The 17,840-nt window shown below is 44.3% G+C and overlaps 1 long non-coding RNA gene across 1 annotated transcript; it reads left to right on the top strand.

The window, feature by feature from the left end:
* The first annotated feature begins 2,233 nt into the window (after positions 1 to 2,233).
* On the top strand, positions 2,234 to 17,622 carry LOC139357078 (uncharacterized). Its single transcript, XR_011609696.1, has 3 exons — positions 2,234 to 2,650; positions 12,235 to 12,350; positions 16,051 to 17,622. It is a non-coding gene; the product is annotated as an uncharacterized lncRNA (long non-coding RNA).
* The last annotated feature ends 218 nt before the right edge of the window (positions 17,623 to 17,840 follow it).

Raw genomic sequence — 17,840 nt, 5'->3', positions numbered from 1 at the left:
AAGGCTGTGCTCTCAGGAGGTGAGGAAAGCTATTGCACCTCTTTTTTGAACAAGGATTTGAATTTTTGAATATACAAGTAAGTTTCTAATTTGGAGAGTAGAGGGGTATGTACCGTGCAGCGAAAACCTTCTAGGTAGAAGGATCTTAAAACGTGTCCCAGAAGATTGGTGAATCAGGTCCAAAATCCTGAGTTGGCAGCAGCTTCATATGTTATTAAATCTTGACTTTAGAGTTGAAAGGAATTTCCCACTGGAAAAAAACAGAATGAAAGCTGAAAACTTGGCACTCGCCTAGAAAATCAAGAAGAGCAAAAAGGCAGCTCCCTGCAAACATCAGTTTGGGATCTAAATCACCAGAGGCATTTCTCTGCAGCCTTAAGACCAATTATTCTACCATTCAGTGTCTATAAAACAAGCTTATACACATTATTATTCCTTATTGAAAACCATAATTTACAAGTTGACTCTCCCAGGTTTCATTGTTATGTTTCCCACGCCCCCAACTCTAGGTTTTCCATAAGCTTCAGATTCATTGCCATCCTCACTCTCCGCCTATTCTCTTTTCCTTTGTTTTAAGACTTATTTTACCTTGTCAGGAAAAGATTCTCAGGGTGTGAGCCTGCTTTGAAAAGGCAGGGTTGAAGGTGGGCAGTTCTGGAAAAGTGAGCCTCAACATCTCTCACCTGTCTTCAGGATAAATTTTTCCTCCCATCTCAGCGGGCTACCCGGGGGAGACTTTCCCAGAGCTGAGATGGGCTGGCTACCCAGGCGACAAAGGTTGGATGCTCCAAGTTGCATGATATTTAACTGTGATTTAAAAATCTATGTACTCTAGGAATCTTCTAGAGTGCTGGAAATGTTCTCTATCTCGGTCAGGGTGGTGGTTACCAAGTATATAATATGTACAAATTCACCAGTCTTGCACACTTGATTATATATAAAGTACACTTCAATTAAAAAGTAACTAAAAATACACTACCCTCAAAACATCCAGTGCCATTCATAAAACTTCAAACTATCTTCTTACAATTTTGGGCTTTGAAACATGGAAGAGAGCTTATTGCTTTTTTCTTGGACATTAAACACCACTAAGATAACACATTTTGAATCGGCAACAATTTTGGTTAGCATTCTCGCCTCATAACTAGAAAAACATTCACTTTTCCTAGGAGAAAAGGAGAACTTGAGAAGAAACGGACCTATAATCGCAATACATTGTGATAGGAGGCAACGGTCTCCATTTAATTGATTGCTTTCTTTTCCTTTCCTTTTTTTCAAAGGTGACATTTGATTTATAGTTGGCAGTACCCTCAAATGCAGTTTCATTTCGAAATGAAAAAACGTTCAATTCTTGAGTGATTGGTGGACAGTGCCTGCTTTCAGGATCTTTTCCCAGTGTGCGGCTTCCCGGGAGACTGCTCTGGATAACCAGCAGGACTGTGCTTCTCATGTGCTCGTGGCTGGAGCCTGCTGGCTGGAAGCAGGGTCCCGGATGCCATTCCCCTGAGGCCAAGGGTCCCAGCTGCTTCCCCACTCTGGACTCTTGAAGCAGCACAGGATGCTCCGTGAACTGCTGGTCAGCTGTCTGTTTCTAACTTGGAATTGTTTGCCTTTATTAAATCAGACACTCTGTGGGCAATCTGGACAAGTTGTTTACCTTTTGAGCTTTCAGGGTTTTTTTGCTGCGAAATGAGGGAGCTGGTCAGGTCCAGCGGATGGCAGCCCTGGCTGCGGGTGAAACCACGGGTGAAAGTCACCTGGGAAGATTTAACCTGAATAGGGAAGCAGGTGCTGTAGCAAACATTTTTCAGGGCTTTGGCCTTAAGAATGTCAGTTCTTACGGGTTTTGGTTGCAGAGCATATGTCTTTAAAAAAATGCATGCCTGGTGCGACACACTTCTTCATCATCCATGCCACCGAATGACATTGAGCATACTTACTGGATAATCTGATCCGAATATGTCATGTAACCTGCCTGTTTGTTTCCCTTTACTGCTTCTAAAGTCATCTACCCTCTGTTAGAATAAGTGAGACCATCACTGGTTATTTTTATTATTGTTTTAAACCTTCTTCTCTTTAAATATTTTTAGATTCCAAGAAGTTGCAAAAATAACACAGAGAGTTCCTGTGTACCTTTCACCCAGCTCACCCAATGATAACATCTTACATAACCATCCTCGCTGGTTATTATTCCATGATTAACCCCCCTCTCTACCCTCAGTGGAGGCCCAGAGCAATCAGCCTTCACATCTGAAACAGCCTAATAGCAAGCAGCAGCCTTATTGCAATGTGAGAGTGAGGAGCTGAGAGGAAAACCCAAGCTTCCTAGTTCCTAATCCAGAGCTTGTAGTGTCTTTGTGATACAGCCTTGCAGAGAGGTTAAAAAAAAAAATCCCCAAATGAAAACTGATGGCTTATCTATTTAAAGTAGAGGCAGCGAATAACTCATGAAATCATGCCTTTGCTTGTTATGCCCCTTGCAGTGGAGATGGATGGATGAGTGGATCTATCTCTGCCTACATGTCTCTCTGCACTATGTAAGGAAAATGAGACAGCTTGAGGAGTGCAGTGAGGTGTGATGGATAGAGGACATGGCCGAGACTCAGACAACTGAAGATACAGCCCTAGTTCTGCCGACTGAGTGAACTTGGTAAGTCATTCTCTGAGCCATTATTTCTTTGTTTGTAAAATAGCAGTGGAGGAAGACTAGGCTGGGGAAGGATAAGTTGGAGGCTTAAAATGGTATGAGTCTATGGAAATGGGTGTGTCAGGCAGGGCTCCCTAGGAAGCTGACTCTGAGAAGTGGGGGTTAACATGCAGGCTGTTTGTTAAGGTAAAACTTTCATGGGAGGAAGGGGCTGAAGCAGGATTGGGCAGAGAGAGAAGTTGAGGCCCAATGACAACCTTGGCAACTGCCTGAGGCGCTGTGGAGCTAGAACACCCTTTGGCATAGTATCAAGTAGAGGTGAAAGGTCCAAGCCTTGACACCCACATCCATCTGGTCAGGCAGCCCCCTGCAGTGGAGGCCATTTTCTCCGATGACACTCTTAACTGCTGTCAACAAGGTCTTCATTAAAGGGTCATCTGGAAGGCCCACCACCATGACCACCATAAGGCAAAAGCATGACATGACTTTTAGTCAATAGAATAACAAAAATAATAAATATGAACAGTCACAGGGATATTAGAGATCGTGTAGCTCAACCTCCTCATTGAACAGGGGAGGAAAAGGGAAGATTCAGTGACTTGCCCAAGGTCACAGCAAGGTCATGACCAACTGAGTCCTGGCCCTTTCTCCATTCTTTCCAGAATAAGACAGCTCACATGCTATGTACCTGCTAAATATCCTCATCTCTATGCAGAGAGGGCCAGGCAGGCCACAGGCAGTACTGAGGGTGCTACAAGCTGGCCTTGGTCACAGCCATGGGGGTCTGAAGCGCATGCTGGTTGTTTCCAACAACTTTTTTACCCCCAGTGCCTTCAGTCTTTCAAATAAAGTGGCATTCATCCTTCTGGTTGTCTGTGAGCCTGTCCAGGGAGTATTTTCAAGGCAATCTTTTCTCCTTGGAGCCTGGTTAAAAGGGGGAAAAAGTTAAAAATGCATTAGGATTAGGCTCAATGGTGATGGTGTCTCAGAGCCTTAGGCTGAATGGGAAATTCATCAATTCATCATTCAAAGCTGGACTGACAGAACACAGAGCCAAGCCAGAGAGGCCTGGAAACTGGCATGTCCCCCTGGATTTGCACAATTCCTCCGCAAGGATCATGGGGGCCTGGGTTGGAGAGCCCCACATGGCTGGATAATGAACGTCCGCTGTCCTGCTGAGAGCTGGCCTCTGTGCCTGGCAGCACTTGGGGAGGGTACATGTGTGAGGAATTGGGGAAAGCACGCCAGAAATGGTTACATTTTGTAAGAAATGTCTTATCTTGCTCCATTCACAGAGGAAAAGAAAACATCAGCACGGGAGCCAAACCTATTTCTCTGGGTAATCCGTCTCTGTACTGCTGCTGCCTGCAAATCTCTCTCGCGTTAGGTTCCCTGGCTTCAGACTAATGCACACACTGTATTCCTCTGAAATTTAGTAAGAGTCCTACGTGTCTTTTGTAATTCATATTTCTGTGTCTTATCTCCACATAACGTGCTAATATGGAAATTAATTTTGTGCTCATCAGATAGCAAAGTAAATTGTCAAGGTATGGGTTTCTTTTAGTATTGTTGAAAGTTCTCCCCACCCCATTCTCTGGCAGCTGAATACTTAATATTATCCAAACAGGGAAAATTAGCTTTCTGCAAATACATCAGAGCTGATTTAGAGTTGAAGTGATTCCTTCACTTCTCAAGCCCACGTGGGACTTGCCCCTACCTGCTCAGTCTCTTCTCATCACTCTGCCTGGGTACCCCCTGCATCCCCTCTAACCCAACTGCCCTCCAGAAGGTCAGTTAAATGCATCACACGTTCTCAAGTCGCTATCCCTTTGTGTGGACCTGTCCCTCCGCTTAGATCATCCTTCCTTGCCTTCTTTCCCTGAGCAACATCTGCTTCATCTTTCAAGAATGCAAAAATGTTACTTCCTCTGAAAGCTGGGGATTGGGGCTCTCTTTGTGTGTGTTCGTGTGTTATCTGAGGCTGGGGGTGGCATACTGCCACAGGTGGCAGTGTCAGATATCCCCCAGGGAGCTGAGATTTGATTCCTTGCTCCCTCCCCACAGGGAGCGGATTCCTGCAGGCGAGGTCTGCCCGTGTTCTAGGGGCTGCCCTCCACCGTGGCTACCCACCTTCGGAATGTTTGCTTTCATTAGGCCCTCCTGGATGGATTGGCAGCTCTTCCCAAGTCAGGCCCTGGTATGCCCTTGTTGGTTTCCAGCAGTTAGCAGGCTGGGCAAGGGGGCATCTGGGAAGAATCCTCCTCAATGAACGCATGCGTGTAAGAGGGAAGGAATGAACTAGGAACAGGAAGTAAATTTCTTTCCAAGAGAAAAAAGCTGGAAAAATAATTGTTCCTCTTGTTTAGAAGATGACAGCTTTTTTTTTTTTTTTTTTTTTTCCTTCTTTTCATTACGTGCCTTTCTCTTTAAAGGACAAAAAAGGTAAGATTCTCCGGATCAGAAGCCAGACAGACTTTTTCACAGCTCTGCAAAAGTGAGAACAGCAAATTCACTTCCCTTCTCCCAAAAGGCTCCTGCTACCAGGTGCTCCCGCTCCCTGCAAGATCCCTTACTGTAGAGTTAGGAGGAAGAGATGTGGCGCGGACGTGTTCCCCGAGGCATCCCTGTGAGGTCGGCGCCCTCCCCTGTCCATTCCCCACAGAGCCTTGGGCCACTTCCCACCCCGCGTTCCCTGGGACCCCCTGGACGCCTGGCCCTGCCCGTGAGCGCCGCTCCACTCTGCCCGGGTGTGGGCTCGCGGGAAGGCCCTTCCAGCCCCTGCCCAGCCGCCACTCCCGGCTTCCCTGAAGGGCAGGGCAGGGGAGGGAACGGGAGGGAGCTGCATGGAGGGACGCAGTTTTGGAACTATGGTTGGTCTGACTGGGTGTCGGGTCTGTGGCCACCCAGAGAAAGGCACGGAGTCAGCCCTTCGCAGTGGATGACACCCCGCTCCTCGCCTGGTCCCCCTCAGCTCAGCCTCCTGTGACAGAGAATCTGGGGCGACAACGCACTTGGCTCCTCGACTCCGGGGTGCGAGCCGTCTCCTGCAGTGTGGTAGGAATGGCGCCCCTGCAGGGGTGCAGTTGCAGCCCCAGGGAGAAGCCCACACTAGGAGAGGCCCACTGCCCTGGCCCAGAGGCCAGCTTGGCCTCAGTTTCCCTCCCTCTGTCCTCCGCCCCCAGCTCCCTCTCCCCAGAACTAGTCAGGGCAGGACGGCCCTTGGGGGCCTTGGCTCTTTACTTGGGTCCCTTATAGCTCTTCCTATCAGTGAGAGGTTTATTCACAAAGACGATTCTCTCTGTTGTTCTGGGGCTATTGACTCAAATACACAAAAGAAAAACTCAGAGTCACTCAGATACTACGATCTCTCCAGTTCGTGTTAATCTAGTAAAATTTCTCCCTAAGTAGAACATGGATCCAGGCACTGACCCCATCTCACGATGGGGAATATTATTTTTTGTTGCTATGCACCATGATGTCAGGACAGCGTCCGCTTCCCCATCCTGCCCAGTCCTCCCAGGCTTGCCTAGGCCTGTGCGAAGGGATAGTGCCTGTCACAGAACCACCACTCACCCCTTGGTGGCAATACAAAGAATAAGCATGACTGCTTTTGGGCCCTGAGCCCAGATGCTGGGCCAGGTGTCCCCACACCTGTTAGGGAAGCAGTAAGGATTTCTTCCTGTGCCAGTAATCTCTTGCTGAGGAGATGGGAGGGGGATTCATTCTCTGATTTCATGTATGGTTTTAGTTCCCATGAGAGCCCCCAGGCACTTTCTAGCCACAGCCGTTTTTCTATTCTCAGCTCTGCAGGCAGAAAGGCAGGAAACAGGGCCTTCTCCTCAGAGGAGCCATGGAGTCTACCTTCACCGAGTTCTCCCACACCTCAGGAGGCCAGACCTTCCTCATTGAGACAGCACAGCTTTCTGTGAAGCTGTAGAGTGGGGAAGCCTGCCCAGCACACACTGGGGCTTGAGAGCTGTGGGGAGAGGATCCTCACTCAGAGAGGGGGCAAGTTGCCATCAGGCAACGCAGGGACTTTGTCAAGGGCCAGAAACCTGTTTTCCGTTCCTATGTCCCACCCTGGATCTCCTCATTCTCCTTCCCCAGTATTTGCCAGGCATAGGAGACTCTGTAGTGGCTTTACCTATGGTGCTGGAGGGAGCATGACTGGGTTGCATGCTTCGGGAGGGGTGGGAGAGTGGAGGCACATGGCATGTATGTGTATGTGTACGTGGATCACATATGATAGGCACTTAACATGTTGCTTTTTAATGAGAAATGTATTCAATTCAAAGGACATTTAAGGCGTTTATGCTGAGCTGGTGCTGCTAGGTGTGTGCTGCTTAGAATCAAAAGATACATCACATGTGTTCTATGCAGTAAAATAACTTCAACCCAGTAGAACAGTGTTTCTCCAACTTCTCAGGCACTGATTCACAGTAAAACATTCTTTTCTTAAAAAATTACATTTATTTGTGTAAAATATGACATAAAATGTATTATCTTAACCATTTTAAGTGTACAGTTCTGTAGTGTTGAGTATATTCATGTACAACAGATCTCCAGAACTCTTTCATTGTGAAAAATTAAACTCTATACCCACTAAAAATAAATCCCCATTAGAAATATCTTTTATGTTGCAACCTCAGTGCACACACACGCGCGCGCACACACACACACCACTGCTTGAACAATTTCATGAAACAAATACTTGCCCTTACTCCATGGAAGACACTCTGATATTCTATTCTATTCTACTTACTTATTTTTGAAAATGCTGGTCAAGACCCAATAACTTATTTCTGTTAGTGCGTTTTAGTGGGTTCCACACCTGCAGTTTGAAACGCTCTGCTGTAGAATACAGACAAGTTCACAGATTGCCATGTGACCAGGCAGAGTCAGGTTTGGGGCACAGGGCAGGAGCAGGAAGTCAGTTCTGGAGGATTTGTAGGAGGGAGGGAAACCACTGAGTCAGGAAAATCAGAACAGGTCTCCTGGGAGAGTTGCTGCCAGAAATATTCCTCGAAATGTCAATGAGATTTCAACTGAGGTCCGGGTGCGGTGACTCACACCTGTAATCCCAGCACTTTGGGAGGCTGAGGCAGGTGGATCACCTGAGGTCAGGAGTTCAAGACCAGCCTGGCCAACATGGTGAAACTCTGTCTCTACTAAAAGTACAAAAATTAGTCAGGCGTGGTGGCAGGCATCTGTAGTCCCGACTACTCGGGAGGCTAAGGCAGGAGAACTGCTTGAATCTGAGAGGTGGAGGTTGCAGTGACTTGAAATCGTGCCACTGCAGTCCAACCTGGGTGACAAGAGCAAAACTCTCTCTCTCAAAAAAAATAAAATAAAATAAAAATTCAGTTGAGAGTAGGGAAAAAGAGGGATAAGATGTGTAATAAAAGGAGGATATTCCAGGCAGATGAAATAGCAAGTGTGATCGTAACTGCACAACTCACTAATTAAGTAAATTTGTGCCTCTGTTTTCTTATCTGTAAAACGGGGATAGTAATACTACTTACTTCTTCGTAACATGAAAGTTTAGTAAATTAACCCATGTAAAGCACTTAGAAAAGTGCCTGGTACATAGAAAACATGTAATGCTAGTTCTTATTATATATTATGTTATGTTATATTATATTTATTAATTTTTAAGGAAGCTTATTCAGCTATTCCACCTGTTTACAACTGAGCTGAAAAAAATGAAACAAGAGATAACTTCCATTACAAAGCTCCCCCCCAAAATGGAGTTATTGGCAATAGTTATAAACCATTGTCTGTTCAATAGCAAGTGATAAAATAGTAAAAGCAGTAATAATAATAACAACTAGCATTTATTAAATGTCCAGGATGTCCAGGATGGTACTGAGCACTTTACATGCATCATTTCATCTAATCAGTAGTTACAGTCAGAAGGCCAGCCATTTAGAGCGAAGCCCTGGACTATCTGGGTTCTGTATCAGTTTTTCATAGGCAGACCTCTGCCTCTACCAGAAGATCATTGATAGAGAAGAAGGGAGTTTGTCAGGTAGACAGAAGTCTTTTTAAATCTTGGCAGGCTTGGGGGACTGTCTTGGGAAAGGTGGCAGGTTCTTGAGGAGCAACAAATGAAGTGTATCTCTGTTGCCATGGCCACTCAAGGCTGCAGAGAGCATTCCCAGGGTAAGCCTTTGACCCTCACAATGAGAGCAGACCTGAAAATTTCCCACCTCTGAGTCTAATTCTATCAGGGTTTCCTAGTGTTTCCACAGGGAAACAGGCAGCTAAACAAAATATAGCATGGGGTTTGTAGAAACCTAGGAAATTCTACCGAGCTCCATCCATGGCGGTACTGACCTTCCCAAATGGCCCATAGTTGACTTTGCTGTCTTCATCCTGCATAATCAACTACAGGGTGACTCACTGAAGACCCTGCACAGAAGCTCATACCCTTACTCAAAAGATTGCTTTCAGGCCCTCCCTCAGATCCTGCTAACTCTCATGTTAGGTATGACTTTGATCAGTCCAAATAGCTGCCTTTCTGTCTTGAAGCAGATTAGAAGCCTGAATTAAAAGGGATTGGAGGGTGTGTGTGGAGGCCGCTGAAGACGAACATGCTGACTGCAAGACTATGAAGGAAGGAGGACCTGAGACATTACACTTAACAAATACCCCATGCATAGAAAACAGTGCTCAGAACGTTCTGGGAGCAGAACCACGTTACATGGCTTTGTAGCCCACCTAGATAGACCCTGTGCAGAATAACACGCAGGCAGGAGGCCCTGCGTTCTCAACACAAGGCGAACCAGCATGCCTAAGAGGAAGGAAAATGAGAGGATGACTCAGAAGACCTGGGGTCAACCCCAGTTCCACCATGTACCAGCTTTGTGACTTTCAGCAAGTCACCATCCCTTTTCGGGTCTCAGTGTCATGTTTGCCAAATGGGGGTGAGGTGCATGATAATAATAGGACATCAGCTACAGGCTTGTAGTGAAGACAAGATAATATAGATGGAAAATCCTCTGTGAGTTTAAAAGCACTGAATAAATGTTTGAGTTTAATTATTCAGCTCAGTGTTTAAGGAGAAAAGAATATGTACAGTAAGATTTAAAAATAGTTCTCTCCAAAATTGGAGAAATGAGTTTTGGAATGGAAAGTGATGACTTTCAGTTTGTTAAATGATTCACTTATGTGAAGTTTTGTTGATAGATGATAGATAGACAGATGATAGATGGATGGATAAATAGAGGATAGATGGATAGATAGATAGATAGATAGATAGATAGATAGATAGATAGATAGAGACAGCCAGTGAGAGACACAGCAAGAGAGAGAAAGAGAAAGAGAAAGAGGCTGAGAATTAGAAGGTGCTGGTGGTGAACAGAGGTTCTGGAGTCCCATGTGTATGTGTATGTATATGTTCATTGATTCATCGATTCATTTGCTGAGTATCAACCATGGAGCAGGCCCTCAGCCAGGTGCTGAGATATAATGGCAAGGAGAGACTAATAGGGCCATTAGTTCTTTTAGTTTACTGGGGGAATTAATAAAATGACTCCACCAATGAATGCATAGTTCCAGACTGCAATAGTGACCCCATGGCACGGTGTGGTGGAGCCAGTTTGACTGGGTTCAAATTCAGTTTGCTGGCTGGGTGACATTGGGTGTGTTACTTAAATCCTCCAAGCTTCAGCTTCCTCATCTGTTAAGTGGGGGATAATCATACTTACTTCTTAGGGTTGCTGTGAGGGTTAAATGAGATAATACATCTAGAACAGGGTTTCCTAACCTCTGTGTGATTGGTGTTTGGGCTGGATTATTCCTTGTGATGGGGTCTGTCCTGTACACTGCAGGATGTTTAGCTGCACCCCTGGCTTCTACCTACTACATGCCAGTGAGCCTCCTTCCCCAGCACTGTGAGCAAATACCCGCTTTTGGCCCCGGTTGAGAAGCGCTGGTCTAGAGCATGTAAAACAGCATCTGGCACATGTTGAATGCTCAATATGTGTTTGCTTTTAGAATTTTCAGGCTCACATCTGTGATCTCAGCACTTTGGGAGGCCGAGGCAGGCAGATCAGCTAGGTCAGGAGTTCAAGACTAGCCTGGCCAACATGTTGAAACCCCGTCTCTACTAAAAATACAAAAAAAAAAAAAAAAAAAAAAAAATTAGCCAGGCATGGTGGTGCACGCCTGCAGTCCCAGCTACTCAGGAAGTTGAAGCAGGAGAATCGCTTGAACCTGGGAGGTGGAGGTTGCAGTGAGCCGAGGTCATGCCACTGCACTCCAGCCTGGGCGACAGAGCAAGACTCTGTCTCAAGAAAAAAAAAAAAATTCGTTAAGGAAAGGTACACAGAAAAAACAGATCCCTGGTATTGACATTGACTAGCTGTGGAACTTAATCTTGAGAATATTAATGGATTTGTGTGTACCTTGGTTTCTCCAGCTCTAAAAAATGTTGATCATCATATATACCTTACTTAGTGGATATTAAATAAAATAATGGATTAAGTGTTACTTTAGTTCCACATGAGGATATCTAAAACAATGATGGTACTGTATCTTTAAGGCAGGGGTCAGCAAATAACCCGCCATGGGCTAAATCTAGCTGCCATCTGTTTTTGTACAGCACATAAGCTAAAATGGCTTTTTGACTTTTAATTGAGTCTCATTCTGTTGCCCAGGATGGAGTGCAGTGGCGCAACCTTGGCTGAGGGCAGCCTCCGCCTCCTGGGTTCAAGAGATTCTCCCACCGCAGCCTACCAAGTAGCTGGGATTACAGGCGCCTGCCACCATACCTGGCTAATTTTTGTATTTTTAATAGAGATGAAGTTTCACCATGTTGGCCAGACTGGTCTCAAACTCCTGACCTCAGGTGATCCACCCGCCTTGACCTCCCAAAGTACTGGGATTACAGGCCTGAGCCACCACACCCGGCCAGCTTTTAAATTTTTTTTTAAAATCAAAAGAAGAGTAACATTTCCTGACATGTCCAAACTATATGAAATTCACATCAGTATTGTTGGAACATAGCCCCACTTATTTTACAGCTGCTTTCTTGCTACAAGGCCAGAGTTGAGCAGCTGTGAAAGAGACAGCACGGCCCACAAAGCCCGACATATTTACTATCTGATCCTTTGCAGAAAAGTTGTCTGACCCTTGCTTTAAGGTCTTAACAAGACTGGGGAGTTGGACCACTTACTTTTGGATATTATGTGCTTCCCCCTTCTTTTTGATGCTTGATTTTAGTGAATGATGGAGTTTACTCGAACATCTGAACAACGGGTATGGCTTTCTTTATCAGTTTGGTGTAGCCTGCAGGATCTGCGGCCACGTGGCCCCTGAGGCCAGTGAAGAGAACTGGCATCATAAGGACTAGGGGCACACAGTGAAGCCTCCTGCCATCTAACTTTCAGCTCCTCTTCTGAACTCCTCTTTGCTGTCTGGGGCTGACTCAGTTGTCTCTGGACCTGAACAGTTTCAGTTTGAAAGGCTTTGTCATTTCAATTCTAGGTCATAAATGAAGCCTGTCCTTTGTCTGTCTATTCTCTGTGTCACCTATTTCCACTTACAATATGTTTTCTTTTCTTTTCTTTATATTTTTGAGACAGAGTCTCACTCCAGCCCAGGCTGGAGTGCCGTATCACCATCTTGGATCACTGCAACCTCCATGTCCTGGGTTCGAGGGACTCCTGTGCCTCAGCCTTTCAAGTAGCTGGGATTACAGGTGTGCACCATCACACTGGGCTAATTTTTGTATTTTCAGTAGAGACAGGGTTTCGCCATGTTGGCCAGGCTGGTGTTGAACTCCTGAACTCAAGTAATCCGCCTGCCTCGGCCTCCCAAAGTGCTGGGATTATAGGCGTGAGCCACCACACCTGGCCTACAATATCTTTTCCATAAGACTTTATAAAACATTTGAGTGTCTTGTTTTCATCCCTGGCCTAAATCAGTTGACCATGGGGGCACTTCCTGGTCCAAGGATTTAATAGGGCTTTCCAGCATTGCTTAGTTTTTGCTAACCCATTAGATTGCCTGGTTGGTAAAGTTTGTTAAAATATGGAACAAGTACAACCAGGAGGACTCACAATTATGCCTTCTTTTGGATGGGCCATAATGTAGGGAAACCTGAAGAAGATTTATCTTGAGCAGATGGAGGTAAGGTGGAAGTAGGAGGAGAAACTTATATGAGAGACAAAATGCTCGAGTGCTTCCCACACAAATACCCTAGAAAGTCTGCAAATTTGAGTCAACACTGAGGAAGAAGCCTTCTAAGGGGCCTGAAATAGCATTTCAGCTGGTTCACTCCCCCTATGCCCACCAGAGTATGCCTCTGCACAGTTTGCTGGACTCAAGCCATCCCTGAACATTTCATGAAGAACATCTCTTCTTGACCTGTGTGTGTTTTAAATTGAGATTTGCTTTGCACATTAATTGCAGCAATGGACTGCAGGTTGAACACGGCATAGACCAATCAGGTCTTCCTAACTCGGCCATCTTGAGTGGAAAACTAACAATGACTAAGCCCCAAGGACTGTCCAGTTTGGATTTGTCTCTTGCAGAAGTCCTATGTGTCTGTGGGTAGCTGGCCTAATGAGAATTAGCTTAGAGCACTTCCTGCTAAAACCAAAGTCAAATTTCCTATGTGGCCACTTTGATGTCTTAATACTTATGTTTACAATAAGCATAAAAGGCACGAAGCCCTTCATGAATAAACCTCCTTAAACAGGGTGTCTTGGTTCTAGTCCAGAGTCCATGTACCTCTAGATACGTAGTAAAGCAGTCAGGACATTTCACTCTGATGGCAGACGGGTATCCTACTCTTTGGTTAAGAACTTATGCCACCTTAATGGGTATGCCAGCTTTGTTCATTCTATAATTCCTAATTCTAATGCCATCGTCTCCAGGATTCCACCTCAGGTCTCTGTTGTTTATCTGGCCAGTACATTATTTTTTCTTGCCAGTGCATTCCCATTCATAATTCCTCTTACCTTTTCCACCATGACCAATAGCCCACATCAATTACATGGATGAGCTTAGTCGGGGAATTGCTTGAGTTGTTGCAGCTGCTAAAGCTGCTTCTCTCAAGGACCATCTATTTCCTCTTGCCACTTGCCAACCATAAAACAACCATATAACTAAAAGAATGAGGCCCCTGATTAGAAAGAGGCCATGAGGAAAACAGCATGTTGCTTCCTTCACCCTGTTTACAACCTGTTTATACCCATCCAGGCATCCCATGATTTCTAAGTCCCCTCTACCAGTCAATACATCAGTTGGAGGAGACACCTGGGAAAGGGGAGAAGCGGAACAAATCAGAACTGCCTGTGCGTGCCTGGATTTTCCATGACAGCAGCTTGTTATCACATAAAGTTCTCTGCTTGTAATGCAGGGAAGCTGGTGTCAGAAGCGCTTCACCCGCTGGCAAGTTGAACATATTGACCTTCTCTTACCAAGCAGTAACCCCATGTCCTATTTATGATTATTTTTTGGAGAGTCCAAGGCTTTTCCCTAGATTAGCTGTTTCAAACTTTAATACGCATCAGGATCACTTGAAGGACTTTTGTTAAAGCACAGATTTCTGAGCCCCACTTCCAGTTTTTCATGCAGCAAGTCTGGGGCTGAAGATTTTGCATTTCTAGAAAGTGCCCAGGTGATGCTAATATTGTTGGCCTGGAGACTACATTTTGAGAACCATTGCTGTACAAGAAAGCAGACATGATTACTTTGCCAAAAGATTGGTCCAAACATATATTACTCAACACAGACTCAGATTAAATCTCTAATGCTATGGGACAAGTTTTCCAATTTTTTATGTAACAGCTTAAACATTAAATCCGACCACAGAACCGATAAGCTTGAAAGCTTTTGCAAGGTAGAGAGCAACGATGATGACATTAAGCTAGAATTAAGTAGACTTTTCAATGAAGACTTTAAGGGTCCTAAAACCTTATTAATTATCGTAATGACATGTAGTTCTGTAGCCAGAAAGCTCAGTTTAAACGAAATTGTAAGGGGATGGCCCATGGGGGTTTTAGCTTACCTTCCAGCTGTTTTTGTCTAACACCTAGAATAGCAGTTGGCAAACTACGCCAGCAGGTTAAACCTGGCCTGCTGCTTGTATTTGTATGGGCTGCAAGCAAAGAATGATTTTCCCCTTTTTAAATGGTTGTCAAAAAATGACTGTTTCATGAATGTGAAAATGACACGAAATTCAAATAACAGCCAGCTGCAATCATGGTTTCATTAGTACATAAAATGTTTATTAGTACACAGCCATTTCTACTGTTTTTGTGTTGTCTATGGCAGAGTTGAGTATTTGTAATAGAGACGGTCTGGCCAACAGAGCCTAAAATATTTACTATCTGATCCTTTACAGAAAACATTTGCTGACCCCTACGCAAGCAGGAAGGGGATTATATTGTGGTATCTATTTGCATGAGTGAAGCTCACAAAGAAGCCATAAACAACCCTTAGGAGAAGCAGGCCCAGTGACCTTAGGACTTGGAGCATGGACTGACAAATTCTGGTTTTAATATTGATTTTAATATTGCCATCAGATTATTAACCGTCATGGCAATTAGCTGTGTCTGCCAAAAAGACCCTTTCTTTTGGCCCCTTGCCGTGTCCCTCAGTTCCCAGTGTCCCTGCACTCTTGCTCACCTGCACTTTTTTTTTCTTTTTTGAGACAGAGTTTCACTCTTGTTGCCTAGGCTGGAGTGCAATGGTGTGATCCTGGCTCACTGCAACTTCTGCCTCCTGGGCTGAAGCAATTCTCTTGCCTCAGCCTCCTGAGTAGCTGGGATTACACGCATGTGCCACCACGCTCGGCTAATTTTGTACTTATTTATTTATTTATTTTTAGTAGAGACAGGGTTTCTCCATGTTGGTCAGGCTGGCCTTGAACTCCCCACCTCAGGTGATCCACCTGCCTCGGCATCCCAAAGTGCTGAGATTACAGGCGTGAGCTACGGTACACCTGCACTCTTACTCATCTTCACACAATACTCCAGAAAATGGGTTAGTTACCAGTTCTCTAAGCTCAGCAGCTGCACTGGAAAAAAAGTTAGTGCTGGGGTTGTGTTTATGTCCTTCCTGATGGTGGTGCGTGGTCCCTTTGGGGTCTCACTACAAATATTTCATCTTGGAGCAGTGGCGGGTGAAGTCCTGCAGACAGAAACAGAGCTGGCCCAGTGCTGAGCAAGATGCTGCATATCCATCAGCGTGGTCACATAGAGGCCCCTCGAGCTTCACAGGACTGACATAAACCAAACCATAGCTCGGTGGCAAAAGTACAGCCTGACATTCTCCTAGGAATTACCCCAGTGGAATACTGAATCATAGCAAATTTCTCAAGACACAAACATTCAGCAAAACAACACAGATTTTTTTGAATACTGAATAAAATTAGTATTTTGTGATTTCAGGGTCTCGAGAATGACTGACTACTTGGAACACGTCCCAAGGAAACAATGAAAAATACATGGTTTGAATATGAAGCTTTCATTGGTAAAGCTATAAAGTACTTCCGCTTGAAAACATTTCCCTTACATCTCTGTACTTTTGTAACCGTGAACAATGTGAGGACTTTTTTTACATAAAACTAAAAATGATGAATTAAACTGCTTTAAAAACAAGAATCCTATTTCTCCAGCTTGATCATCTATTTGAGCTGGTTTTTTTTGGTTTAAAAAGTCATTCGTGTATCTTGTTTCTCTAAAATATATTTTTCAAATATGGAGACTTTTGTATATGATCTCTTTTCAACTTCAAAAGGTGGTTAAAAACATTTATATACTAAAAGTGATAAATTGAACACTTTACTGTAATATTAAGAATGTGATTTGCTGTTTTTTCTCCATAGGGAAAGAGCAATTGCTTTATGCAAATGTAATGCAAGATGGGATTTCAATTGGAATGTATTGTAATTGTGTTATGCTAGTTGCAATGGTGAGAAATGGTGTCTTTTGTGAATTGGTGCTAGGCAAACCCTAATAATCTAAAAAATACATGCATCTAGAGGAATGTTTCCACTAGAACATTTTATATAAATTTTATTTGAATTTGTAATACAGTTTCATGGTTAAATAAAATCAAAACAGTACAAAAAGGTGTGCACTAGGCAAGATGGCCGAATAGGAACAGCTCCAGTCTCCAACTTCCAGCGCGAGGGACACAGAAGACCAGTGATTTCTGCATTTTCAACTGAGGTACTGGGTTCATCTCACTAGGGAGTGCCAGACAATCGGTGCTGGTCAGCTGCTGCAGCCCGACCAGCGAGAGCTGAAGCAGGGTGAAGCATCGCCTCACCTGGGAAGCGCAAGGGGGAAGGGAATCCCTTTTCCTAGCCAGGGGAACTGAGACACACAACACCTGGAAAATCGGGTAACTCGCACCCCAATACTATAGACATCTATAGAACTCTCCACCCCAAATCAACAGAATATACATTCTTCTCAGCACCACATCGCACTTATTCCAAAATTGACCACATAATTGGAAGTAAAGCACTCCTCAGCAAATGTACAAGAACACAAATTATAACAAACTGTCTCTCAGACCACAGTGCAATCAAACTGGAACTCAGGACTAAGAAACTCAATCAAAACCGCTCAACTACATGGAAACTGAACTACCTGCTCCTGAATGACTACTGGGTACATAACGAAATGAAGGCAGAAATAAAGATGTTCTTTGAAACCAATGAGAACAAAGATACAACATACCAGAATCTATGGCACACATCTAAAGCAGTGTGTAGAGGGAAATTTATAGCACTAAATGCCCACAAGAGAAAGCAGGAAAGATCTAAAATTGACACTCTAACATCACAATTAAAAGAACTAGAGAAGCAAGAGCAAACACACTCAAAAGCTAGCAGAAGGCAAGAAATAACTAAGATCAGAGCAGAACTGAAGGAGATAGAGACACAAAAAACCCTCCAAAAAATCAATGAATCCAGGAGTTGGTTTTTTGAAAAGATCAACAAAATTGACAGACTGCTAGCAAGACTAATAAAGAAGAAAAGAGAGAAGAATCAAATAGACACAATAAAAAATGATAAAGGGGATATCACCACCGACCCCACAGAAATACAAACTACCATCAGAGAATACTATAAACACCTCTACGCAAATAAACTAGAAAATCTAGAAGAAATGGATAATTTCCTGGACACTTACACTCTTCCAAGACTAAACCAGGAAGAAGTTGAATC

Source organism: Macaca nemestrina, chromosome 11, assembly GCF_043159975.1.
Source record: "Macaca nemestrina isolate mMacNem1 chromosome 11, mMacNem.hap1, whole genome shotgun sequence".
Classification (NCBI taxonomy): domain Eukaryota; kingdom Metazoa; phylum Chordata; class Mammalia; order Primates; family Cercopithecidae; genus Macaca; species Macaca nemestrina.
This window is presented reverse-complemented; position numbering and strand designations above follow the sequence as displayed.